Source organism: Puma concolor, chromosome D4, assembly GCF_028749965.1.
Source record: "Puma concolor isolate L17-30 chromosome D4, mPumCon1.1.hap2, whole genome shotgun sequence".
In the NCBI taxonomy this organism is placed as follows: Eukaryota; Metazoa; Chordata; class Mammalia; order Carnivora; family Felidae; genus Puma; species Puma concolor.
This window is the reverse complement of record NC_141679.1, coordinates 40,682,551-40,708,729: the sequence shown is the minus strand read 5'-3', so window position 1 is coordinate 40,708,729 and position 26,179 is coordinate 40,682,551. Positions and strand designations below refer to the sequence as shown.

General features: G+C 43.4%; 1 protein-coding gene and 1 long non-coding RNA gene across 12 annotated transcripts in view; both read left to right on the top strand.

Moving 5' to 3' along the window:
• FREM1 (FRAS1 related extracellular matrix 1) overlaps nt 1–26,179 on the top strand; it is a 200,940-nt gene that overhangs the window by 26,586 nt on the left and 148,175 nt on the right. For 4 of the 11 annotated variants that reach the window (XM_086685332.1, XM_086685329.1, XM_086685324.1 and 1 more), the window contains exon 1: nt 7,339–7,795. The exons of 1 other annotated variant lie outside the window; for it this stretch is intronic. The gene's annotated coding sequence lies outside the window, so the exon portion shown is untranslated. 6 more of the 11 variants (XM_086685333.1, XR_015243554.1, XM_086685331.1 and 3 more) reach the window with 6 other exon arrangements.
• LOC147574816 (uncharacterized) lies at nt 13,679–14,859 on the top strand. The gene is made up of 2 exons (XR_015243313.1): nt 13,679–14,178; nt 14,404–14,859. It is a non-coding gene; the product is annotated as an uncharacterized LOC147574816 (long non-coding RNA).

Here is a 26,179-nt window from a genome sequence, read left to right as displayed (position 1 = left end):
AAGCCAAGTTTATTTTGTGTGCTTGAATATCACATTTGCTCTTAAATATTACAGGCTATCAAGTTACTACTTTATGTATGAAATTTTTGAGGAGTGTGTTGACCTTATTTCAGAGAAGACCTCCAAAAGATTCCTAGACATGGGGCAGTGTTGGCAATTATTGAGGAAACAATTAATTTTAGAAAACTTTTCAACGTTTATTTATTTTTGGGACAGAGAGAGACAGAGCATGAACGGGGGAGGGGCAGAGAGAGAGGGAGACACAGAATCGGAAACAGGCTCCAGGCTCTGAGCCATCAGCCCAGAGCCTGACGCGGGGCTCGAACCCACGGACCGCGAGATCGTGACCTGGCTGAAGTCGGACGCCTAACCGACTGCGCCACCCAGGCGCCCCTAATTTTAGAAAACTTTTAATTAAGTGCTCTTAGTTCTAAGATTCAGAAGTAGTAAGAGATAATTTGAAACTTTGAACCAAAGGAAACTTTAAGAAAAACAACTTTTCATTATATCCTTTGCCCCCATCTCAAACGATTTGGTTGGGTGAGTTGATTGTAAGCAGGTTGGGAACCTGTAATTGTACTTGTCAGTAAAGATGTGAGTTTTTTTTCCCCCTAAACAATAATAAAGAATGGTCATTGCATGATTAACCATTCTTCAAATTATGCCAGATCCTTAGTGATTTTAGGCTTGTGGGTTAAGAGTTCCTAGTGGATTTTCGTTTTTATTTACTTTAATGCTTTATTTATTCGTCAGAGAGACAGAGCATGAGCTGGGGAGTGGCAGAGAGAAGGAGACACAGAATCCAAAGCAGTATCCAAGCTCTGAGGTGTCAGCACAGAGCTCAATGCGGGGCTCGAACCCACGAGCCATGAGATCATGACCTGAGCTGAAATCGGACGCTTAACTAACTGAGCCACCAGTAGGTTTTTTTTTTTTTTTTTTTTTCCAATCTGTGAAGAGTTATTCTTTTTTTAAAAAATCATCTTAAGTCATTTTTGAGTATACAGTTCAGTAGTGCTAAATATATTCACATTGTTGTGAAACAGATCTTCAGAACTTTTTCTTCTTACATATGTGAATCTCTTTCCCCACTAGATAGCAACTCGTCTCTTCCTCCTTCCTCCAGTCCTTGGCAACTACTTTTCTACTATGTGCTTTTATGAATGTGACTTCTTTGGTTAACCTCATATAAGTAGAATGATACAGTGTTTGTCTTTTTGTGACTGGCTTATTTAACTTAGCATAACATCCTCAATTTCATTTATGTTGTAGCCTGTGACGGGATTTCCTTCCTTTTTAAGGGTGAATAATAGTCCATTGTATGCATACAGCGCATTTTGTTTACCCATTCATCTGTTGTTGAACATTTTGGCCGTTTCCACCTTCTGGGAACTGTGATAGGAAATATGCGTGTGCAGATATAGTTTCAAGACCCTGCTTTCAATTCTTTTGGATATATATGCCTTGAAGTGGGATTCCTGGATCGTATGTTAATACTATGTTTAGTTTTCATGAGGAAATTCCATACTGTTTTCTATAGTGGCTGCACCGTTTTCTGATTCCCACTGACAGTGCATAAGGGTCTCAGTTTCTCCATGTGCAATTCTTAACGACTGTCTTTCCTCCTTGAGAGATTCTCTGAGGATTGTGATCAGAGGTATCATTGCTTTTTTTTTTTTTTTAACTTTTGAGTTAAAAAAAAACCATTTATTAGACTTTACTTTTTAGGTTCACAGTAAAATTGAATGGAAGGATACAGAGATTTCCCTCATACCCCCTACCTCCATATAGGTATAGCCTCCCCATTATCAATATCTCCCACCAGAGTGTTGCATTTGTTAAAACTGATGAACCTATATCGGCACATCAGTATCACCAGAGTCTATGGTCTATATTAAATTTTAGTTTTAGAGTTGTACATTCTGAGTATTGGACAAATTTATAAAGATATGTATTTACCATTAAAGTTTCATACAGTGTGGTTTTAATGCTCTAAAAATTCTCTGTGCTACATCTATTCATTTCTCCCTACCCCCAACTTCTGATCTTTTACTGTCTTTATATTTCTAGAATGTCATATAGCTTGTATTAGTATAGTATGTAGCCTTCTCAGAATGGCTTCTTTGGCTTAGTAATATGTGCTTAAATTTCCTCCATGTCTTTTCCTGGCTTGATATCTCACCTCTTTTTTAAGCCCTAGAGATCTTAGAGCAGTTATAGACAATATTCTATTATAATCATCGAACTTGCTAAGAGACCAGAACTTAATTATTCCAAACCTCCAAAAGGAAGGATAATTATGTAACATGGTAGAGGTGTTAATTATCACTACAATGGCAATCATATTGCAGTATATAAATGCATCAAATCAACATGCTGTGCACCTTAAATTTACACAGTGTTTCATGGCAAATATATTCAATTAAAAAACAACTTCCAGGGGCTCCCTACTGCTTCAAAGACCGAACTAGACCTCTCTCATGGTGCCTGCCTGTCCTGCCCAGCTGCTTCCCCATCCTCTCCCCGTGTTCCCATTTGGAAAAATGTCCCCTCACTCCACATTGTCCCGATGTGTCAACATCTAAAACTCCCACTTCTTCCCCAGTCGCCCTAGGATTTTTCTGCTAAAACTGATATGGAAAATTACTCTCTTCCTTTTGGATTCCAAGCCGTAGGAATGCAGGCCTGGACCGCTGGCTGTCTTCTTTCTCATGAAAAAGCCTGCACAACTACACAGATCAGGGTGAGCATTTCATAATATGTACATAAATGTTGAATCACTGTCTTGTACACCGGAAACTAATATTACATGTCCACTCTGCTTCGGCTAAAACAAATAAATAAATAGAAAAAGAAAAAGCTTGTATGAACCAGGAGAAAAGAAGGTTAATATACAGAGTGAAGCAAACCAGAGCTGGTCAACGGAAGGAGACAGAACTGATATGGTTTGAGCCCCTGGATCCACTCAAGGTATTAGAGTTGTCAGGATTAAATGAGTTAATAACTGCTTATATGTAAACATGTACAGAAGGGGGTACATGTTCAATAATTGTTAGCTGTCTTTAATCACATCCCATTATACAGTATTTCCCTATATTGCATTGTAAGATTTTTGAGAGCAGGCACTAGGTCTTACCCATCTCTGTCCCCCCCCATGATCTGCACAGAACGTAGCTTATACTAAGGTTCAGTAATCCTTGGTGCAGATAATTTAATCGATCAGCTCATTCTGATTCATCTGAGACACATTCAGTGTGTGACTTCAGCCTCATCTTTCTAAAAAGTCTGGGATTTTGTTAGATTTGTGCCATTTACTTCTACGATGTGAGAAGCATCTTTTGCCTGTGGGTTTGTTGCTACTTTCAGAGCACAGACAGTATTCTGACTTGGGCTAGGTTGCCGTGAGTTTTGTTTTGTTTTGTTTTGTTTTGTTTTGTTTTGTTTTGTTTTAATGTAACAACTCTTTTTATTTTGATTCTTTATGATGCAAAATTCATCATCTTTTGAGAGAGCTGGAATTAGGAGGGTTTTTTTCAGAGTCAATAAGAGAAGACTCCCAACTCCTTATGTTATGCTTGGAAAGAGAAGATTGTTCCTGGTGCTAAGCTCTGAAGGACCAAATCGCTCCCAAATCTCACAAAGATAGCTGAAAAGCAACACATCTTAAAATTAAATTGCTTATGTTGCTTTTGGTGCATTTTCCATTTTCCTATAAAAGTTGGACATAACAAGGATTCCTGATGATCTTTTCATGTTTTTAACGTGTGTGAGAAAATCCTAATCTCGGTTGACTTTAATGCTAGCATTTGAAGCCGCGTTCAAGTTAATTATTAACGAGAAAAATGCATTGCCTATTTGACTTTCAGTTGTGAGGCCACAGTGGAATGGAATGAGTCAGTTTATTCTGATTTCCTGCAGGAATTTGGTGGGCAAATGTGATAGACTCAGTAAAGCACGTGGTTTGAGTACCGGCGTTCATAAAATGAAAAGGACCGAGGTCATTAATTCTTTCAGATCTCCAGTGGGACTGTGGGCTCCAGACATAAAATAAAGTGTTGGGAGAAGGATTCCTTTGTTAACAGGTGGATTACTTAGTATGTGCTCGGGAAAGTCTGTCCCTTCAGTGTCTCTCCCCTTGGGGTCACCCTCTTCCAGCACCCTCATTCAGAAGATCTTTAATAGGTATTTTATAAGGAGACTCATATCTTTGACAAATAATACGGTTATTTTCTTCCTTGCCAATCCTCATGCCTTATTTTTCATTCTTGACTTACTGTATTGGTTAGGATTTCCTACCCAGTGTTGGATGATGGGGAACGTAGCAGGCATTTTTGTCCTGCTCCTTCTCTAGTGGTTACAAAATTTTTACCATGAGGCATAAGATTTCTGTAGATGTCTTTGATCATGTGAAAAGACTTCCATTCTATTCCTAGTTGGCTAATTATGGCTTTGGTTGTTGTTTGTTTTTTAGTGAATGAGCGTTGAATTTTACCGAGTTCCACTCTTCCGCATTTATTAAGACGATAGTGTGGTCATTTTGGTTCCTTTAATGTTATGAAACTACTAGATGTGTTCATTTTGAACCATCCTTGCAACGCTGAAAGGAACCATATTGGTTATAATATCTTTCAAAATACATAGCTAGGCTAAATTCGTAAAATATGTTATTTAGGATTTTGTACTTACTCTTCTAAATGTTTATTTATTTTTGAGAGAGGGAGAGAGAGACAGAGCGTGAGCGGGGGAGGTAGACACAGAATGGGAAGCAGGCTCCCGGCTCTGAACTGTCAGCACAGAGCCTGATGCGGGGCTTGAACTCCCAGACCGCGAGATCATGGCCTGAGCTGAAGTGAGCTGCTTAACCGACTGAGCCACCCAGGCGCCCCAGGCACTTATATTTAAGAATGATATCGGTCTACGCTTTTCTGATTTCGTGGCTCTCCTGCTCTTCTTGCCTCGCTGAGGGGTTATTTCATTCCCCTTTTCAGTTTTGAACCCTGAGCTCGGCAAGCTGCTGCCTCAAACACCCTTGCTGGGTGGTGTTTCTGTTCTCTCCTGCTGTACAGGGTATTTTATTTCGCTTTGATTTTGTTTACGTTTTTGGTTTTAGGTTGATCTGTTTAAAGCGTGACCCTTCCACCCCTGGACTAAAAGTCTCGTTGCAGCTCTGCTCCCCATGGTCAGCGAGTTTTATAGACTCAGGGGAAAACCATTGTCCCAGGCAAGGTGCTTGGTGCCGTCGGGCAATGTTTAATAGCCAGACTCCTAATTCTCTTATGTGAGTTGTTGGTGCGGATGTTTGCATTCATCTCAGAGAATGCTATATTCTAAACAGTTCAGCCAAAATTATACATGGTACAGTCCCAAAGGGTGTGCTAGTCTCCAACACGAGCTCATCTCCAAGGCACTTTATGTTTTTCACGTCACTCCAGCCCTAAGGGTAGAAATAGAATGAACTCTTTAAAATGCATTTTGTTTCAGCACAACAGCACATGCTTTTAGGAGAAGAGTTCTTTGTTGTTCCTTTGCCTGTTCTTTTTAAACCTTTGGCTTTGCGTTTCAACACGTTTGAAGAGTACTTCATTAAAGTTGATAATGGTATTATTTTAACAGCCCCTATCCATTTGTGGGAGATTTGAGAGAAAGAGTGACTTATATGTATAAGCAGGCACTTCAGATTTCAAGATATTTTGGCTAGCCTAACTCTATCTCTGTCTATTCTAGAAGAAGTTCAGCATAAAGTTAGGCCAAGCATCATCCGTATACTACTTAAACCTAAAGAAAATTGCATTTCCTGCAGACATTTTGAAATGCGTTTCCATCTAAGTTTGCTTGTTAGTTTTTGCTTAGAATGCTGCAGGTATTTTCTCCCCGTCGGAGTGATGTAAAGCATTGATTTCTGTTTCTAGACTAATCCGTAAACTTTATTTAGCCCAGACATTAGGAGAAGCATATGCACGCAACTACCTACTGCCATTCCTGTACCAAAGGGATTTCGTGTCTCAATGAATAGTGTTTAGGATCATCTTCATTTCTTTGCAGTTAAGATATTCACAAGCTGGCACATTTTTTTAAATTCAATCTGAGAACCAAATTGTCTATCACACCGTGTTTCCTAACCGTCATCATTAATAAGGCATTTTATCTTGCCCTTTCAGGATTAGTACACGAGTCGTACATTGTCACTATATTTTGTTTACTGATGGTGTTTAGCAAATGATGTTTGTTTACTTATATAGGGCTTAGTGTTTCTTCAAGAAGCTTCACCCATTTATTATCAGAGCAAATGGGATGAATCAAGAGACTTTTGAAGATTTTCAATTTCTAGTGACTTCAAACAAGTGTATACGTATCCATAGAGTCTATGTAAAAGAAAAGAATTGTTTTTCCGTCTTTTGCATTTTTTCCTTCCACTCTTTCCTTCCTCGTGGAGTTTTCTTTCCTTCCTTTTCAATTTCCTTCTCTCTTCTTATTGTTCCCAAGGAAGGAGGCACGGTGTGGTGACCTTGTTAAGGGGAACCACAATCTAGGTTGCACTGGATTTATAGGGCCATGTGCTTTTGGCTAAAGTTTAGAATATCCAGACATGCCTCAATATAAACATTACCCCCAAAGTGAGATACTACTTCAACGTCTCTATTTATGGTCAATTTAAAAGTTAGGACAGATGGTATGCCATTACTTTTTTTTTCTGGTGGAGATGAAACACAGGAACGCACTTTATTATGCAGTTGTTAGGGAACAAATTTCCACCCACCCACGGAACCCTGGCAGCTTTAATGAGATGAATTTCTGAGGGACATTTCTTGACCTGGGATACAGCTGAATCGGTGGGGTCATGAACTCTCCGTAAATGAGATGAGGTTAATGGAATTTTGGTGAATCTTGAAAAAGAATCAAACACGTGAAAAGCCTTGTAGGCTGATGAACTAAGGTGGTGCTTCAAAACTGAAGCTCCTCTTTTTCTTTAAAGGCTGTGGCAAAAGTTAAAGGCCCCCCCCCTCCCCCCCCCCCCCCCCGCCCCGTTCCCCTGCCTCCTCCTTTCTGAATGCTGAGCATCTTGTCTGACTTTGAATAAAAACCTTTCCGAAGGATTTGTTTGAAGAAAAGGGGTTCAGGAAAAAACAAAAAGTGTCTGAAGAGTTTGAAGGGCCGGGGAGAAAAGTGTAGGAGGTTGCATGTGGTGGGTGTTAGCATGTGTGCGTGTGTCAATATGCGTGGGGGTGGGTCTTAGCCTGTGTGTGTGTGTGACATGTGTAAGTAGGCACACACACGTGTGTGAGGGTGTGTGAATATGTGTGCATGGACGTGAATGTGTCGGTGTGTGGGGATGTGTGTGGGCAGCCTGGGTGCGCCCGGGTGAGGTGTGTTTTGGGCGACGGGGTACATGTCGTGTGTGTGTGTGTGTATGTGTGTGTGTGTGTGTCCGTGCGTGTGCTGCATGTGTGTGAGCGGGTGTGCCTGTGTGCTGCGGGCGGGAGAGGCGGCTTGGGCTCAGCCAGTGGCGGAGCAGTTAGTACAGAACTAATAGTGGAAGGGGACGCTGGGGAGAGGGTAGGCAGAGGAGCAAGCAACCTGATTCACAAAAGCGCAGTTTTGTCCCCGCGGGGCCCCGACCAGCAGAAGGGACTGGAGAGTCGTGGCTCTCCGCCAGGGAGGTCGGGCTCCCCGCAGGCACGGCAGGCATCCTTTATCATGCCCTTCGCAGGGGGAGTCCTGAGGCTGGGCAGTCGGGAAGTTTCCGTAGCAGCAGCAGCAGCAACCTTGGAGAGGACCAGCAAGGACGGTGGAGTGAGTATGTGAACTTCAAGTCTCTATTTTCCTGCGGGGTGGGTTCATGGATTTTTAGCACAAAGAAAGCTCAAACTCAGCTGTCCTGAAAGACTGGAATTTCAGCTCTTTCCTTTCCTGGGTTGTTGTCCTCCGCCCCCCCCCCCCCCAAACCCTTTAAACCAGAGATTACCAGGTCAGTGACTCTTACCGCCTGCCGGGGTTCGGGTTGGAGGGTTTCTAGCTTTTTAGCTTGGAAAGGAAAACCACTACCTGTAAGTATCTGCTTTATGTACTTCCTCTCATCTTGACTGTGAATGTTCTGGTAGCAGAATGCCCCAGAGGTTGTTTGCGTGGTGGCAATCCCTTCCAGTAACCATGCGAGAAGTATGCAGAGTCGGCTTGCAAAAGTTTAATTCTCATGGAAACTCAGAAGGTGGCAGTTTGCACTGTTACAAAGCCATATGCTCAAGATGGGACTCTCTTTATTATGTAACATGGTTTATAACTCTCTTCTGAATCCATCCCAATGGCACTCACCAATGAAATCACCATTTTAAATTTTGTAATCCAGCCCCACCCCCCCCATCAGAATGTTTCTTCTCAGCTAAATGAAATGGCAAAGGGAAATGATGAAAAAATTAACACTGCAGATAATATCTTCATGGTATAAAGAGATAGAAATTTGCATGAGATGATTTTTGGATACCTTGCTTTAGTTTAGTTATAGTTGCATATATATTTTTAAAAGCATGGTTTCTATTTTTATGAGGATGAGAGGGAGTGTTGGAGAGGCAAAGAAATCATATTGTTCCGAAGTTTTGGACTGATTTTTAAGTTCTTTCTGCTCATTACCCAGATTTGGTCCAGAGACTTTCGTGCTATAGTGAATAGCTTCTTGTAGTTTTCATCTGGGTCACAGAAATAACTTTCCAGGCACTTAATTTTCCTTTCTGCCTTTTTTTTTTTTTTTTTTTTTTTTAACTCTTGTGCTCAGTCTTGTTGCCTGGTGTGAATTACAAAGCTTCAAAAGAGCATTTCCGGGGCTGGTTGGAGTTTATGGCCTGGGAATCTTGCTGGAGAGATTAACCTCTTCAGGGCTGCTTCAAAGACCAGACCTAGTGACCCAAATGCTCCTCGGGTTTCTGCTCTGGAAAACTGACACCACCATTCCTAGCTTTAGTTAAAGCTTGAAGTATTGCTTCCCAGTCCCCTGCCTATACTTGATAAACGCGCCTTCAGTCCGATTCTAGGAAAATGTTAACCACCTTTGCTCTTTCTCTCCGCCAGGGATTCTTAGAGCTCAGAGTGCCACTTGGGTGCTTGCTGAAAGGCAGGTGCCTGGGCCACGCCCCCAGAGGATTTTCGGCCTGGGGAGGGGCTGGGAATTCACCTGGGTGATTCTGCAGTAGGTGAGATCATGCTTGGAGAAGCGCTGGTCTGTGTTGTCCTTGGCAATTAAATTCTTGCCACGTACTTGGTTAATATTAAACCTCATAGCTAAATACTAAACTTGAGTTTCAGCTGATGTTGAATGTAAGCTATATGCAACATGGCTTTGCGTGCCTGGCCGGTAGACCAGGGCTTTTGACCAGCCTTCCCACCACCGTCATCTTTGTTTCCTTGCTCCTCTTCCCATCCTTGCCCGTGAGTGAGGAAGGGAGTTGGGCAAAGGCGCCTGCATGCCTTGTTCCCCGCCTCCACGTGTTGGGATGTGTGGTCTGACCTGACCCCACATGGCCAAGCAGTGTTTGTCTTAGAAACTTTCAACCCGGTGCTGTTTTTTAATTCTTCTTCTTCTTTTTTTTTTAATGTTTATTTATTTTTTAGAGAGAGGGAGAATCCACATGTGAGAGGGGGAAGGGCAGAGAGACAGGGAGACCGTAGATCTGAAGCGGCAGAGAGCCCAACATGGGCTCGAACCCACAAACCTGATCATGACCTGAGCCAGGGTCGGACTGAGCCACCCAGGCGCCCCTCTTCTTAATTCTTTACCAGCCTCCCAGGATGCTCTGCTTCTGGGGATGGGCTAAGCTGACTCAAGCTGAACTGAGCTGGGTTATTTCTTGGGACTGGTCAGGAGCAGTCTAATTCCTGGAAACTGAGTTTAGATTAGACCAACCAACAGGGATTGGGAGAAACAGGAAGCGATTCCTCATTCATGCGAAAGTCCTCATTTGACAACATCTGAAAGTGAGAACTCAGCCCCATCCTCTTCCCCAGCGACGTTTTATGCCATTGTATGTTTGTAGTAAAAAGGAAATAGGACGTGGCCATCAGCATCCCTTCCTTTTTTCCTCCCCTCTCACTCCAAATGTTTGCGGGTGCCTGCTTAGTGTCAGGTGCCCTGCTACTTTCCAGGGACTCCAAAAAGGTCAATGCATGAACAGAGCCCTTGTCCTCATGGTGATTCGAGTGTTAGCTGTTGCTAGCCAGTCTTGGATGAGCCATCTAATCTCTCTAACCTTCACTCCCTCCATCAATATAACGAAAGCGTTGAACTAAATGGATTTGAGTATCTTCCCAGCTCTGATATTCTGACATTGGTGGATATGTCTCTGCCTTCTAAACACAGGTAAGGGAGGAATGACATTTGCTTTGAAAATAGGCCCAAAGATTTGGCTTCCTGCTTCTCTTAAAATTCTTCAAAAATATCTTGTAAGTTTTCTTTCTCTCATAAGAAACCAAGACCGCCGGTGTAGTATGTTAGACAAATTTTACCTTTTCGGAGCGTGCAGCCCGTTCCTCACAATGGGGTCCTGTAACGCTCCAGAGAGGCTGTTTCCCTGGCCAGGTTACATAGGACAGCAGCCTCTTATCTTGTCTGAATCTGGTGTTGCTACCCTTTGGAGAGCTGGGTGGTCTGAACAGGGCTTGCCCGCTTCCATACTTGCACAGCTAGTAACTTGACCCTTTCATTCAAGTGATTTAATAGCTTTTGTGCTACCAGGCGAGAGAGGCTCAAACAGAGACCTTTGAGGGGCTGGGGAAAAAAAAAAAAAAAAACAACAACAACTCCCTAATGAAATCTGCATTTTGTCTCTACTATAGTTTCTCTTACTGCCATAACTGCAACGTTTCAAAGGGTTCTCAAACTTGGCCATCAAGATAAGAAAATATAGCTGTGATCTGTGTGTTTTTCTGATAAATGTAGCGTCCAGCTGTCTGAAGATACTATGTTTGGGTGGGAAACTACTCGCTGGAGGACAGAGTACAGGGATTTTGCAGAGTTGGGATATTTTCGTCATAAGTTCTTGGCCTCTTGTTGGTGGGTTTAAAGGAGATGGCAAGATAGCCTTTGGTGTCACTCTTACCCCTCCCTATTTCTGGGACTGTGTTTAGGATGTCAAAAATACTCCTTTTCTGCATCACGCAAATGCTTCTAAGACCGTATGTCACTCTTCACTCTCAATTTTATCCTTGAAACTTTTCTATCATTTAGAGGCCCGTGCAAATAACACTCTAGGACCCACTACACTCCATGTCCTTCTATTGGTGTCCCACATCCCTGGGAACCCATCTCTGCATTGTGTCAAGTGTTATCAGCTGCTCAGGACTTACAAATGCTCCCTAAATTCTTCTTCAAAGAAATGTGCCAGGACTTTGTCTCGTGAGGTCACGCGGAGGGCCATGGGATTTTCATTCCAGGGTCTACGTTTCCTGTTAGCACAAAAATTCCTCATTCAGTAAATTATGAGCCAAAACCATTGTGAGCCTAGGAGGATTTCAGAAAGGATGGTCGTTGCCAGATGAGAGTTTATCCCAATGTTTAAAAAGTTGCTAGGGGTGTCCTATCAAACCCCTTTTGTAGCCTGGATTTGTTTTTGCTGTTAAAGTGATTCTCCTTGGGAAGACAACACCGTGGCACACAACAACGACACTTTAATTCTGTTTTCTGTAAATCTTCCTCTTTGTTTTAACACGGTAGGATGATTCTGTTTCATCCAGTAAGCATCGGTGATTGTTCTGAAACCAAAAGGTAGTATTAAGAGAAGAACCCAGAGTGGTGTAATAGAAAAAAAAGAATGACCTTTGGGGCGCCTGGGTGGCTCAGTCGGTGGAGCATCCATCCGACCTCGGTTCAGGCCTTGATCTCACGGTTCGTGAGTTTGAGCCCCACATCGGGTCCTCTGTCCCCTCTGTCTCTGTCCGTTCCCCACTTGCACTCTCTCAATGGTAAACATTAAAAAAGGAGGCTATGGACACTTACCGAATGTTCTCAAGGGCTAAAGGGCACTTGGAAGGCACCTAGCATGGTCCACAATGTACGATAAGTGCTCAATGAGTATTTCTTCCTTGGAAGAGGGCTAACGCAGGTGTGAAGGCCGGAAGGAATCAAACGTGTCAAGCCACTCAGTTTATAGGTGCAGAGAAAAGAGAAATGGGAAACCAAGCTCTCTTCCAGATTTCGTTGCCTAAGCATAATAGATCTCAACCCACCACTTCTCTGGCCTTGGGCGTCTCATCCCAGCCTACTTCTCACTTGATTCCTCCTCCAGAATGGTATGGACCCATGGAACAGACCCACGAGCGCCCACACTGTCAAAGCGATTAGTGCAGAGAGAGCAAGAGCGACGTAAAAATCATTCTGTCTTCATTTCTTCCCGACCCTCCAGAAGTGAAGACTTTTATAGCCGTTTATGATAAATACATAAGGAAAGAAATCATTTTATTGTTTTGGCTGGGGGGAATTTGCTCCATTGTAGCAGGCGGTCCGACGTCTGGGGAAATGTTTGTTTGAGAATTTGAAACTCTGGGATTGCACCACGGTCAGCCTGTGAACTATCACCAAATGGAACGCCACAGCCGTTCAAGCATGCAGTGCTCCCCCCCCCTCACCCTGCCCCCACCCCTACCCCCACCCCCCAGATCTTTGTCTTTCTTCCACCAGTTTTTTCTTATCGGCCCGGTGTTTGCATTGTGATAAGTGAGTCACTCCGCTAATATTTACTGAGCTTCTCTGTGCCAGAGAAGATGACCAGGACTGGAGGGACTTCAGTGAGCAGAACAATCATGGTTGTTATCTTCAAGAAGCCTACAGACTAGAGTAAAAGGTGGGCTTTTAATGAAATGACTGCGAATACACAATTAAATGCCTGCAGGTGTGCAGCGTGCGGTAAGGGTATTGCAGGCCTCTGGAAGCAGATAACACTGGGCTGGGAGGCCGAGATCTGAAGGATGGAGAGAATTTCGCCAGGCAAAAGGTAATTTGGTAGAGGTGGGGAGATGGCATTCATGGCAGATGGAGCGTCATGGGTAAAACATATAAAGGCTCTGGGTCGGCAGCCCAGTGAGTTTAAGCAAGGAAGAGGGACTGGATAACTAGCCTGTCAGTGGCAGGGAGGAGAATCGTGTGAGAAGAGGCCGGAGAAATGGGCAGAGGACAATCACGCAGGGAAATCCGTTCTCACAGTTGCAGGGGACCTCGGAAAGCACCGAATCCCACCCCCTCCCTAGGACAAGGATCCCTTTCTCTGGCAATCCCTCAGCTCTTGCCATCATTGGACAACTCTGAAGGAAAGTTCTTTCTAAAAGTAGGTTGCCATTCTACCCGTCGTCCCTGGTTCTGCACCCTGCAACCGGAAAATAAAGTCAATCCTCTTTCAAATAGTTTGAAGACAGACTTTTTTTTTTTTCCATAAATCTCTGCCAGAGGAGGTCTGCACTTTCCCGTTCATATGCACTTGATTTGGGGGGATGTAGTTTTACATTTGTGCTGCTGAAAGCGAACTTCCTGGCTTCCGTCCATGATCCTAGCCTCCGATTATTGAGACTGTGGGTTTTGATTGTGCCCTCAGTGATAACAGTCAACTTTTTTTGGGATTTGCACTGTCTGTGAACTGGATAAGCTTGTCTTCTATATCTTCATTTAGCAATTTGGAAAATTATTTAATCAGAGGAATGGAGCTATGGGCACCACTCAAGCAAGATGTTTCTCATAAGAGAAAGGGTGCCCCAACCTCTTTTTTTTTTTTTTAAATTTTTAAAAATGTTTATTTATCTTCAAGAGAGAGGGAGAGACAGAGCTCAAGCAGGGGAGGGGCAGAGGGAGAAGGAGACACAGAATCTGAAGCGGGCTCCAGGCTCTGAGCTGTCAGCACAGAGCCCAACATGGGGCTCGAACTCACGAACTCGCAAGATCATGACCTGAGCTGAAGTTGGATTCTCAACCGACTGAGCCACCTAGGCGCCCCGCCTTTTTTTTTTTTTCTTTTTAGAGAGTGACCTAGGCACAATATCTCCATAACCCAGATTCATAGGAGTGTTCAAGTTTACATGAGAAGAGCTCAAAGAAGTCAATGTGTGCTGGTGTTCTTGTTTTGACAAGAATGCTGAAGGCACAGTTCAATTCTATTTTCTGATTTCATTTATTGATACATGTGTTGAATGCATATCACTTGCAATACAGTTTTGTTCTTCCTTTTTTTTTTTTTTTTTTTTTATGTTTATTTTTGAGACAGAGAGAGACAGAGCATGAACAGGGGAGGGACAGAGAGAGAGGGAGACACAGAATCTGAAACAGGCTCCGGGCTCTGAGCTGTCAGCACAGATCCCGACGCGGGACTCGAACTCACGGACCGCGAGATCGTGACCTGAGCCGAAGTCGGCCGCTTAACCGGCTGAGCCACCCAGGCGCCCCGTTCTCCTTCCTTCTAAACACATAGATAAACAGCTACACCAACAGGTAGGCCTGGTGACAGGTTTAAATAAAATGTGATTCTTCTCCATTAGCAGGAAGGAAATCTTCCAAATGGAACGATCATGTCTTAAGGCATCTTGAAGGAAGCATTTCACGAGGTCTCAATACATAGGGATTTTAATAAGGATGGAAACAAAGACATTCCAAGCAAGGGGCAGACATGAACACGAGAATAGAGATGGGAAGGGTCCAGCAGGTCCTTGTAAGTGTGCAACTAGAAGCTATGGGAGAGGGTAGGGCTGTGGTTTGGGAATACATAAGCCTAGAGGTGTTAGCCAAAGGCTGTGGAAATGGATGTGTTGTGAGAAGCCAGCTGAGGTCACAGTTTTCAGAAGTGCCACATTTTTAGCAGTGCAACATGGCCCAGAGAAGATAAAAAAAAAAGACAATAGAAAGCAAAGGAAGAACAAATAAAAGAGAAGGAAGCAGTGGTTTGGGAGAGAAAGAGAACCGGGAATACATTGCATTACATAGCCCAGGAGAGAGGCAATTTTGCAGAAAGTGTGGGTGGAGGACACTGCTGGGTGCTGTTAAGGCCAGAGAGGATCGCTGGAGAAACATTTAGGTTGATCTATCAATTAGCAAGTCACTGGCAGCCTCTGGGAGTTATTTCAGTGGACTGGTGGCAGTCAACATCAAGCTGTCCTCTTGGGGAATGCAAGATGGTCGGGGGTGGATGGAGACAACTTTTCAAGGAGGTAGGCTGGTTGGTCCATATGAAGCATAGGATGGGAAAGGGGAAAAGAAAATGTCTGATGAGTAGTAGGAGTAATAGTCACAGCACTAGTCGTTGTGAGAACACTAACATTTATTGAGCACACACACTGCTAGATGGCCACACAGGTTTTTTTTTTCATTTGATTGACACAACACGACTACGCGTTGGTGTTTCAACCCCTCGTTACTGGTAAGGAAACTGAGGCTAAGAGAGCTTAATTTGGCCTAGATGATGTCACCAGGAGGCGAAGGGACCAGCCTTCAAATCTAAGGTCACCGTGTCCTCAAGTCTCACTGGGGTGGGAGCCTCTCTGTTTCAGGCTTGGTTTCTTCCACGGGGAGGGCCGCTGGTCTGCCGATCAAAGCCAATTTATCAAAGTAATAATGAAAACAAAAAGCCAACAAGGATGGGGATCAAAAGGGCAAATGCCCCGGAAGAACTGATTTCTACCAAGTATGGGCTACATCTCTAGCTCATTTCCAAAATATAAAATAACAGTTTTTCACATAAAGTCATTGTCATTTAATATGCAGGACGTAGTCGTGGTGTGGTGACTGGGTGTTCCAGGGCACCCGCAGTTCGTTGCAGGTTCCAGACCCAATAGCCTTTTCTTTTCCTTTCCTCTCCTTGCACTCTCCTTACTTTCTTCTTTTCTTGCGATAGTTGCCTCATCTGAAAAAAAATCAGACTCCTGCTAGCCACACGTCATGGCTCAGGATTTGATCTCTTCCCCAACTGTGGCCCCTGCTAAGATCCACCGACGATCATACAGTAGATCAGAAGGAAACACCACAGCATTTTATAAAAATGATTTTGCTCAAATGTTGCAAAATGGTTGGCACCTTAAGCTCTTAGAATTCTTGAAACAATTAAAAATAGCTGCTGCTGGAGGTACTGATTGCTGGTTAAGAGGTCACTGGAGGGTGAGTAATCAGTAGGAAAGGAACAGGAGTTGAGGGGCCGTAGGACTGGTCTTTCACGTTGGTTTTTATAGCCTCTTCAACTCTTGTTTACTATATGTATTAATTTGCAAACGCTGTTGTAACAATAGACTACAAACTTGGTGGCCTAAACAACAGAAATTTATTTTCTCACAATTCTGGAGGCTAGAAGTCCAAGATCAAGGTGTCAGCAGGGTTGATTCCTCCTGAGACCTCTCTCCTTGGTTTGTAGAAGGTTATCTTCTCCCTGTGTCTTCATATGGTCTTCCCTCTGTACCCTTCTGTGTCCTCTAAATTTTTATTTTTATAAGGACACTACTTATATTGGATTAAGGTCTACCCTAATGACCTCATTTTAACTTAATTGCCTCTTTTATTTTTGGGAGAGCACAAGCGGGGGAAGGGCAAAAGAGGAGGACAGAGGATCCAAAGTGGACTCTGTGCTGACAGGCTGACAGCAGCTACAACTGCTGGGGCTTGAACCATGAGATCATGACCTGAGACGGAGTCGGATGTTCAACTACTGAGCCATCCAGACGCCCCAACTTAAATGCCTCTTTAAAGGTTCTATCTCTAGGGGTGCCTGAGTGGCTGAGTCGGTTAAGCGTCCATCTTCGGCTCAGGTCATGATCTCATGGTTCATGAGTTCAAGCCCCGCTTCGGGCTCTGTGCTGACAGCTCAGAGCCTGGAGCCTGCTTCAGGTTCTGTGTCTCCCTCTGTCTGCCCCTCCACTGCTTGCACTCTGTCTCTCGCCTTGTCTCAAAAATAAATAAACATTAAAAAAAAATTTTTTTTAAAGGCTCTGTCTCTACATACAGTCACCTTCTGAGGTATTGGGGGCTAGGACTTAAATATATGAATTTGGGGGAACCAAATTCACCCCATAAACCTTATGCCACCACGTCAATCAAGGTCTCCTCCTGGAGGAGGAGGAGATCTTCCAAATTCTGAAGACATAACAGCAGAAAGAAAGAAGACCAAACCTGTGGTTTGATCACCCTGAAAAATCCATTTGTAATGCACTCTGGATTTAGAGCATGGCCTCAGGGTGAGGTGACAAGGACATTTCCTTAGGCAGGACTAGCTTGGCGCTTTCAAAACTTCTAGATGGAACCCACCTTATTTTTCTCATCGGGCTAAAAAGGCTGCGTAGTGCCAATTTAATGCTTCAGGTTAGGAGGGGGAAACGTGCTGTGTGTACCATTTTGCACTCCAGATGCTATGAGGCCTCGTACGTTGACTGTTGCTGGATTGTTTTACTGGGAACTACCGGTCTTTATTTAGTCCCTGAGAAAGAGACATTTCCTGGGCTGAAGCTTTAGAAGTCACTCCGGTGCTAGGCTCCTTGTAGTGCATGGGAATCACAGGCTATGGGATTCATTGGTAGGAAGACACAGGTCCTTGTGCATCCACTCCCCCACTGATGTGGCAAATGATGACAGCCACTCGAGCTAATAGAGACGTATTCGGAGATCGTATGGTGTCGCGCAGCAGGCAGAACCTGAAGATCGAAGACTTCAAACTTTTAAGACCTAGACTCGTCAGACTTTCGAAGACCAAGACTGAAGACTTTAAGACAATGCCATGGTATGGAGCACACGTGCCCATGATGTGAGGGCACTTGAATTTGTTAACAACAACGACAGGGGCGCCTGGGTGGCTCAGTCGGTTAAGCGTCTGACTCTCGATTTCAGCTCAGGGCGTGACCTCGCGGTTCGTGGGTTCAAATCCTGCGCTGGGCTTCATGCTGACAGTGCAGAGCCTGCTTGGGATTCTCACTCTCCTTCTTTCTCTGCCCCTTCCCCACTTTCTCTCTCAGAATAAATATCATTAAAAAAAAGAACGACAACAGCAAATGCAATCTTTACAACAACCTTGTGAAATCGGTATTATGGATTCGCCCTATACAGATGGTGCCAGCAAGTCTGAGAAGGTTTATGTAACATTTATTCTGTATGTTGAGGTTTTTCTTGAAACACTAAGTTGTTCAAAGAGTGAATGGTTTGGTCAAAGGGCTTATCCTTAGTTCAAAGGCTTAATTGAGGTCTGCCTACAAAGAGGTGTGTGAGCTGAAGAATATGAGGTAAACGTGCAGTATTATCTGGCTTTTTCTGAATATAAAAAGAAAAAAGGCTCTATTTCCTTCAAAGGATTGATCTTTGTGTTTTCTTGTTGAGTAGAAAAAGCCAAATTGTTTATCCTAATCAGAAGGCTGGAGATAGTGAGATGGGCTTCAGCAGACAAGGTCAAGGTTCACAACTGTGTTAATAAATATTGTAGGAGGCATGAAATAATGGCCATTGTTTCACGGAAGCACTGACAAGAAGAAACTGGTACATTAGGAACACAAAAGGGAATTAGTCTTTGGAGTCACGTGAGACATTTTTAATTTACAGACCAGAAGGTCTGAATGTTTGTGCTTTGCGGCAGATGATTAACCAGATAGCCTCGAATTCCCTTCTCATCTGATCGATAATGACTTTGCAGGTAATGATTTTAGGGAGACCTATTACTTCCTGCCTAAAGCCAAAGAATTGTTTCTATCACAATATGAAATATACCGTGGGGGAAAAAAATCGTGGATAAATATTAGCCTTGTGGGTAAGAAAATGTATTATCGCAATACATGTATTTCACTGTCTTTAAAGACTCACAGCAAGGGAAAAGTTGGAATGCAATGGAAACTAGTCCTAGCACAAAATCTTACTGGTTCAACTTTATGTTAATTTCTTTTATTTTAGACTGTTTCCTTTCTAAGGAGTTTGCTAATTCGGGAAACCACTGCCTCATGTCTATACTTCTCATGCATGTGACTAGCTTCCTAGGAATGGTCTCCCAGTTAGGCTGTTGGGAAAGGTTCCTTCATTTCTTCTGGGGCCATCCTGTCTCCCTCTCTTCTTCCCCATTGGTCCCCAGTCACCTTCAAACTGGATCTTGCCTTCAGCCTCTTCCAGGTGCTGGTCTTCTAGGTGGCACTCCAGCCCTCGTCCCACCACCGCACTCCACCCTGATGGTTTTCAGACATGCCAAAGGACCTACCTTCAGTCCTTGGGCACTAAAGTGCCCTTTACCTCTTCTACTCATAGGAGAAGAAAATCAAGTGTAGTTGTTTGCAGCAGTGATTCTCAATCCTGGTTGCTCATTAGAATCACCAGAGAACTTTTGATTTCAGATGGCTGGACCCCACCCAGATGAGTTAAATCTGAGATTGGAGATGATGCATGAGTGATCTTGATGTGAAGCCAGAGATGGGACCCCGCTGGTTTAGGAGAGACATTAGGGCAACTCTTTCACCATGGTGTGTTTCTGGAACGTTGTCAGTGATGAAGACCATCGTCAGCCCTCACAAAGGCTGTTCGCCTCCTTCCAGCAGTGAAATTTGGCTAAAGCCATGAGAAGGAAGTCTCTTTTGTAGCCAGTACTTTCCCTCAGGCCTCAGGAGACATCGGGGTCAACCACCACACTGCGTAGCTCCGGGGGCCCCGTTTACTTTGTGGTCAGTGAAAACAGCACCACTGGGACCCCCGGAGCGTGGTTACAACACAGATAGTGCCCCGGACTTTGGCGTACTAAACTGAGAAAAACCAAATAAGCGAGTCTCAACTCCTTTGGGCCAACACTTCAAAGGGCAGGTGTCTTAGTGTGATTTCCCCAGAAATATCTTCCACCGTGAGGAGTTTATGTAGTGCTCCGGGACATCACGGTGTGAACCGCATTTGTCAACTAGTCTGGACACGGTGCCTCTGGTAAATAGGTTCTGGACAAATGATTTGCAAGCCAACTTTTAAACATTAGTCTATTTGTGTCTTGGAGACTCCAAGAAAGTGTTTTAGCCAAGAGCCTTGTTTGCCCCATATTTGTGTCTTTTGAAACGTCTCCCTGACTTGATGTGGCTTGGTAATTGTTATACGATGCCATTCTTCCGCAGTGCTGTGTTCTTTTGCACCATGTATTCAGCAATAGGTCATCTAATCAGACGTTCAGATACTTTGTTTGCAGCCCGTGATGTTCATGGAGACTTTGGTTTTGGACTAGTACGGAAGCTTTTTTACTCTCACTGTCTGAGAGCACTCTCTCACCCTCCCACTCACCAAAGCCCACCCCAAAGTCTGCCAAAGTAAGCGGATTAACTTTCTACTCTTCTTAACGCAATTAAGCTCAGCAGAACACAGACGCGTTAGGGACTCATGCATGTGTTGGAGGACAAATACTAGCACTGGGCTCATAGGTGGGGCGTCAGTGTGGGAGTGTCCTGTGGCCAGCAAGGCCTGATGGCACTTGAGTAGCTGGATGTATGCAGGTCAGGGAGGACAGAGCTCTACAGCATGGAGAGAATCACGCTCAGTCCTAAACACCAGGAGGTGACATGAGCAAGAAGTCACTGTGGTTTGCCTTGCTGGTTTTTCATTGTGAAGAGCCCTGCACTGCTCTAGAAAAATTTCTAGACCTGTTGGGTGTTACTGGAGAGTCGATTCAACCTAATCATGGAACATGTCAAAGGATAGCTCAACTAGTAATTGTTTTACTGTTTATTTATTATTTTTGAGAGGGAGGGAGTGAGTGTGCAGGTGCGAGTGGGAGAGAGGCAGAGAGAGAGGGAGACAGAGGATCTGAAGTGGGTTCTGCTCTGACAGCAGAGAGCCCAATGCAGGGCTGGAACCCAGGAGCTGCAAGATCATGACCTGAGCCAAAGTCAGTCACTTAACCGACTGAGCCACCAAGGCGCCTCCAGTAATGTTTTTTAACTAATAAACTCTAGTTTCTGAGCTGATTTCGATTTACAGAAAAATTGAACAAGGTTCTCACGTACACCCCACCCCCTAGGTTTCTCCAGTCATTAACACTTTGTATTATCATGGTGTAGTTGTTAACAATTGATGAACCGATTATGATTATCTAAAGCCCATAGTTTCATTAGGGTTCACTTGCGATGTTGTACATTCTGTGGGTGTTGATGTATGTTTAATGACCTGTATCCATTACAGTGGTAATTTTTTCAATAAGTTTTAGAAAAAAACTCTGGTTGGCCTGGGGCAGATAGGGTAAGAAAGGGGACTGAGTTTCTTTGAGCCTTGCTCTGTGTGTGTGCGCGCGCACATGTGTGTGTGTGTGCGCATGTGACTGGGGGCTTTGGTTGGGCCATAATACATTTACATACATTACCACATTTAACTATTTTAATGACCCTGAAAGGTATCAATTATTGTATAGGTGAGGAAACAGGCATAGGAAGAATACGGACCTTGTTCAAGGAAGAAGTGGAACTAGGAGAAATCTGGCGGATCTGACTTATAGTTTGGCTTCTGTGGTTATCACTATTGCATTTCCTTTCGTTTCAGCTGTAATCCTAGAGCAAAGCGTTAAGCCCTCCCGGCCCCCTTCCTCCTCCTGCTTCTCTTGTCCTATATTTACACAGTCATTTACAAAAAACAAATTTGTGTGAAAAAAAACCCCAAATATTTGTAAAAAAAAAAAAAAGTGATATATAGATCATGGCTTAACGTGCAAATTGTGCCAAGATCCTCAGCAGAGAAGAAAGGCAAGACTCATTAGAGTCCTGTGAAGTTTAATTATTTGTTGGTTTTAAGAATTGCACGTTCATTTTCTTGTAATGACCCCCATCTCCCAGAAGGACGGGTGCAGGTAGCTAGGCGATGGCAAGAGATGTTCACTTGAAGACCTTGTCATGACTGAAGGCTTTGCCCACATGCTGGAAGGCCCCATCCCAGGGAAAGTACTCTCGAACCAGCGTCTGGTTCTTCGAGCTGCCTGGATCTACGTATATCAGGAACATGGGCTTTGGAGCCTGTCTGCTGGGTTTGGAATGCCAGCTCAATCATTTATTAGCATTTGCCTTGGACAAATTACTTATCTGTTTCCTCAGAATCAGAATCCTTAGAATAGAATCCGCTCCATAGTTGGTTGTGAAAATTAGATCCACTGAAACAGTGTCAGATGCCAAGTTAATGCCTAACACTTGATGGTGATCATGTTGGCAAGTAAAATTTGGAAGGAGAAGCTCCTTCCAACCCTAGAAGTCTATGACTTTTGATGTAGTGGGACTTAGGCTCAAACGACATTACATCTTTTTTTTATCACTCATCACCTAGTTTCTGAGGTCATCGAAAACATTTCCATTTCAGCAGATCTTTTAACAAGACTATTTGTGATAGTTGGCCTCTTTTGTGCACCAGACACCCGTGAGTTTGGATTTTATCATTAGCAATGGCACGCAGAGAGGATGATCAAGGTTATTGTAGTACAGCGCAAGGAGCGATGCTGGGTAGTCATTTTCTGAATGTCTGGGCAATCCTTTTCATGATGAAGTATTTCATCTCGAATAGTACAAGTTCTTTAAGTGTAACCTGCTGTGTTTGATAAACTCATCAGAGCATTTTGCTCACACGCTATTGTAGCAATATCATTTTGTAGGGTAAAGTACTTGATTATAAACCTCTCTCCTGCAGACCTCCGTTTCTCAAAGGTAGGGGTTATATCTCAGTTAAGTGTTAGGTGTCTGTTGCCTCTCCATTCATCTACACAACCGTGTTTCCGACAAAACATCTACTTGGTGATTCTTTCACCGCGCCACATTCTTTCTCTTCATCTTCCAACATGCCCCTTTCACCTTTCTAAGTCCTATTTGTTCTTTCTAATTTAGCTCCCTCCCTTTGTAGACCTCCCCTAGCCCCAGTCCCAAATGCCGCCCTCCTACTTATTCCTGTAGCACACAATGCGTGCCACCATTATAGCATTTACCATTCTTTTTGAATTCATAATTTATATGTCTGTCTCTCTCTATTACACTATAAACTCTCAAAGAGCAAGAGTTTGTTTTTGTTTTTTTGTTTTTTTTTTTTTGTCTTTGTAATCCTTAGTTTAGCCCTTGTCACAAATTGGGTATTGGACCATTGCTTGTACTATGAATGAAGAAATGAATCTGTCCTATTGAAACAGAGAACCAGGGTGTATTTTTAAAAAGGAAATTGTTCTCAGAAGATGACTTCTGAACGTGACTAAATGTGAATTTAAACAGAATCTTACTTTTGGGGGGCGCCTGGGTGGCTCAGCCGGTTAAGCGTCCGACTTCAGCTCAAGTCATGATCTCACGGTTCATGGTTCCAGCCCCGTATCAGGCTCTGTGCTGTCAGCCTAGAGCCTGGAGCCTGCTCTTGATTCTGTGTCTCCCTCTCTCTCTCTCTATCCCTCCCTCTCTCTCTGTCTGTCTCAAAAATAAATAAACATTAGGAGCACTGGGTGGCTCAGTCGGATAAACGTCCGACTTCAGCTCAGGTCATGATCTCACAGTTTGTGAATGAGAGCCCCACGTCCAGCTCTGTGCTGACAGCTCAGAGCCTAGAGACTGCTTTGGATTCTGTGTCTCTGGCTCTTCTCTGCCCCTCACCCCCCACTTGTACTCTATCTCTTTCCCTCTCTCAAAAATAAATTAACATTAAAATAAATAAACATTTAAAAAAAAAAAAAAAGAATCTTACTTTTGCACAACTGGGTGGTTCATTCTGAATTAGAAGATCCAGAATTCACTCAGGGAGAGGAAAACCAACTTCAGTCCTGTGCACTCAGGTTGAGAAGGTCCTAGGAGTGAGTTTGGGTGGGTATACTGGTTAATCCCAGGTGAGGAACAGGTATAGCCAACCACAGTGAATGTGTTTTTCCTTCTGTTTAAGTTATTCAATTAAAACAAGCTGTTGTGAAAATTTGCATGATACAGCCCTCTGGCTAAAAGCAAAGTGAATGTAAATTATGGCCACTTCCTAATCTTCAAGGAAGTGCCTTTGATGGTTTAAGAAACTTCAATAGTCATTAAAAACAACTGTAAATCAAGAGCACAAAACCTTTTCCCTCTGCCATCCATTTTCTCCAGCTTTGAAGGTAGTTTTAGTGGAAGGTCTTTGTAGAGAAAGGCCAGATGTCTGGTTTCCAAAGAGTGGCCTGGAATTTGGATTTGTGATGTAGATTCATTAAGTATGGATTTATCGGGTATGACCAGAAATTTTGGAGATACCATGTGGCCATTCTACATTTCAGTCCTTTTAATTCTCTAGCCTAGTGTTTCTTGAGTGATTTCTTAAAGAACCTGGGTTTTGTATGGGGGCAGGGAGGGTTTTCTATGTTTGCAGACTTTGTCCTTAAAGTTTTTTTTTCTCTCCCCCTCAGGACTTCTTAGAGCCTCTGATATGTTCATATTACATTGTGAATCTTAAAACACACACACACACACACACACACACACACACACACACACATACACACAAACTTTAGCATTCTGTGCTTCAGATATATTTGGATATAGAAGACTTTTTTTGTGAAAAACTTTTAACATCTCCAAAATGTGTATTTTGAGAAACACAGTTTGCAAATGTGGCCTTTATTGGTGGGGTAGACAGTGAACTGTTGAAAAATCTGAGAATGGAAACCTAATGAGTTTGTGCGGTAGTCAAAGATCTATCTTTGCCACCTTGGTCTTGACAGCATAGCCTGAGGGAAGGCTTTCTCTGCACAGTTCTGGGAGTCTGTCAGGGTGTGCTGAGTTCTGGGAAGAAAGTACTGAAAGGGATATTTCTGGACTGAGCATCTGTGATTTAAGCGAGCTGCATGGGATAGTGGACATTGCTGTGGTCTGGATGTTAGCATGAAGATTCCAATCCAGGCTTGGTCTCCATCCAGATACCTGTGTAACCTTGGCGTTGAAAACCGATGAAAGGAGACGGTTTAGGTGATAGGAAACGAGCTTTATTTAACGCGCCATGAGGTGGACAGTCTTCTTTCAGAGAACTGCAAAATGGGGCGGAAGGCAAGACGCCTTTATAGGATAAAGAATAAAGAACAGGAAGAAACACTTAGAAAATATCTGATTGCCTGGGCCACGTAGTCCGCCTCAATTAGGGTGAAGGCTCAGAATTGGCTTGGCCTTTGGGGGTTAGGGCGACTGACTATACTGCGTTTCTGGTCAAGCAGAGCATTTACAGGGACGCGAAAATTCTCTAAGTTTCGGTTTGCTGACGTGGCATCCTGGGCAGCAGAGGCTCCATGTTGTGCCTAGAAATTTATTTCAACATTGGTAAAGTCACTTCTGCCACGGGACTTTCTTTCTTCTGTAAAATGAAGGGGCTCCGAGAAGAGAACATGCAACTGGTTAATGGGCATTAAAAAGAAGGAAATAAAAAGCAAAATCTCAAGTAAGCAAAGGAATGCAAGTTACATAGTGACAGGATCCCACATTTCACTTGGGAGGCGAGCACAGCTTCAAGGGATGAAATGGATTGTGGGCAAGACTAGTAAGGGTATCAGATTGACACCATCTTTCTAGGAAGCACGCGCATCAGGAACTTCGAAATACATTTACACCCTTTGAGCTTTTAACTCCACTTCTAGAAAACTATCAAAAGGAAAGAACCAGAAAAATAAACCAATTTGTAATTAAGGATTTTTCATCACAACCTACTGACATGGTAACTTCTTCAGCATAACAGTGGAATGACGGTGGAAATCATAGTATATCCATGGCCTGGATATGGTGCACAGATGAAAAGTAAGATCGCAAGGAATGTTTAATAATATGGAAAATGCTTAGACTAGAATGTTATGTTGATAGGAAAGGATGGGCCACGCTTTTTAGAGTATGATTTGAATTAAGTTTAAAAATTATATGTATATAGACATATATCTGAAAACCTAAGGATGTTTTCTGTGGGTGTTGGGAAAGTGAATTTTTTTCCTTTTCTTTGTATTTCTGTGTTTTAATCCTTTAGCTAATACATATCTTTTATATTAATGGAAGGAGTTTATGTTCTTTCTTTGAAAAAAATGCTTATTTATTTATTTATTTTTTTTACGTTTATTTATTTTTTTGGGACAGAGAGAGACAGAGCATGAACGGGGGAGGGGCAGAGAGAGAGGGAGACACAGAATCGGAAACAGGCTCCAGGCTCTGAGCCATCAGCCCAGAGCCCGACGCGGGGCTCGAACTCACGGACCGCGAGATCATGACCTGGCTGAAGTCGGACGCCTAACCGACTGCGCCACCC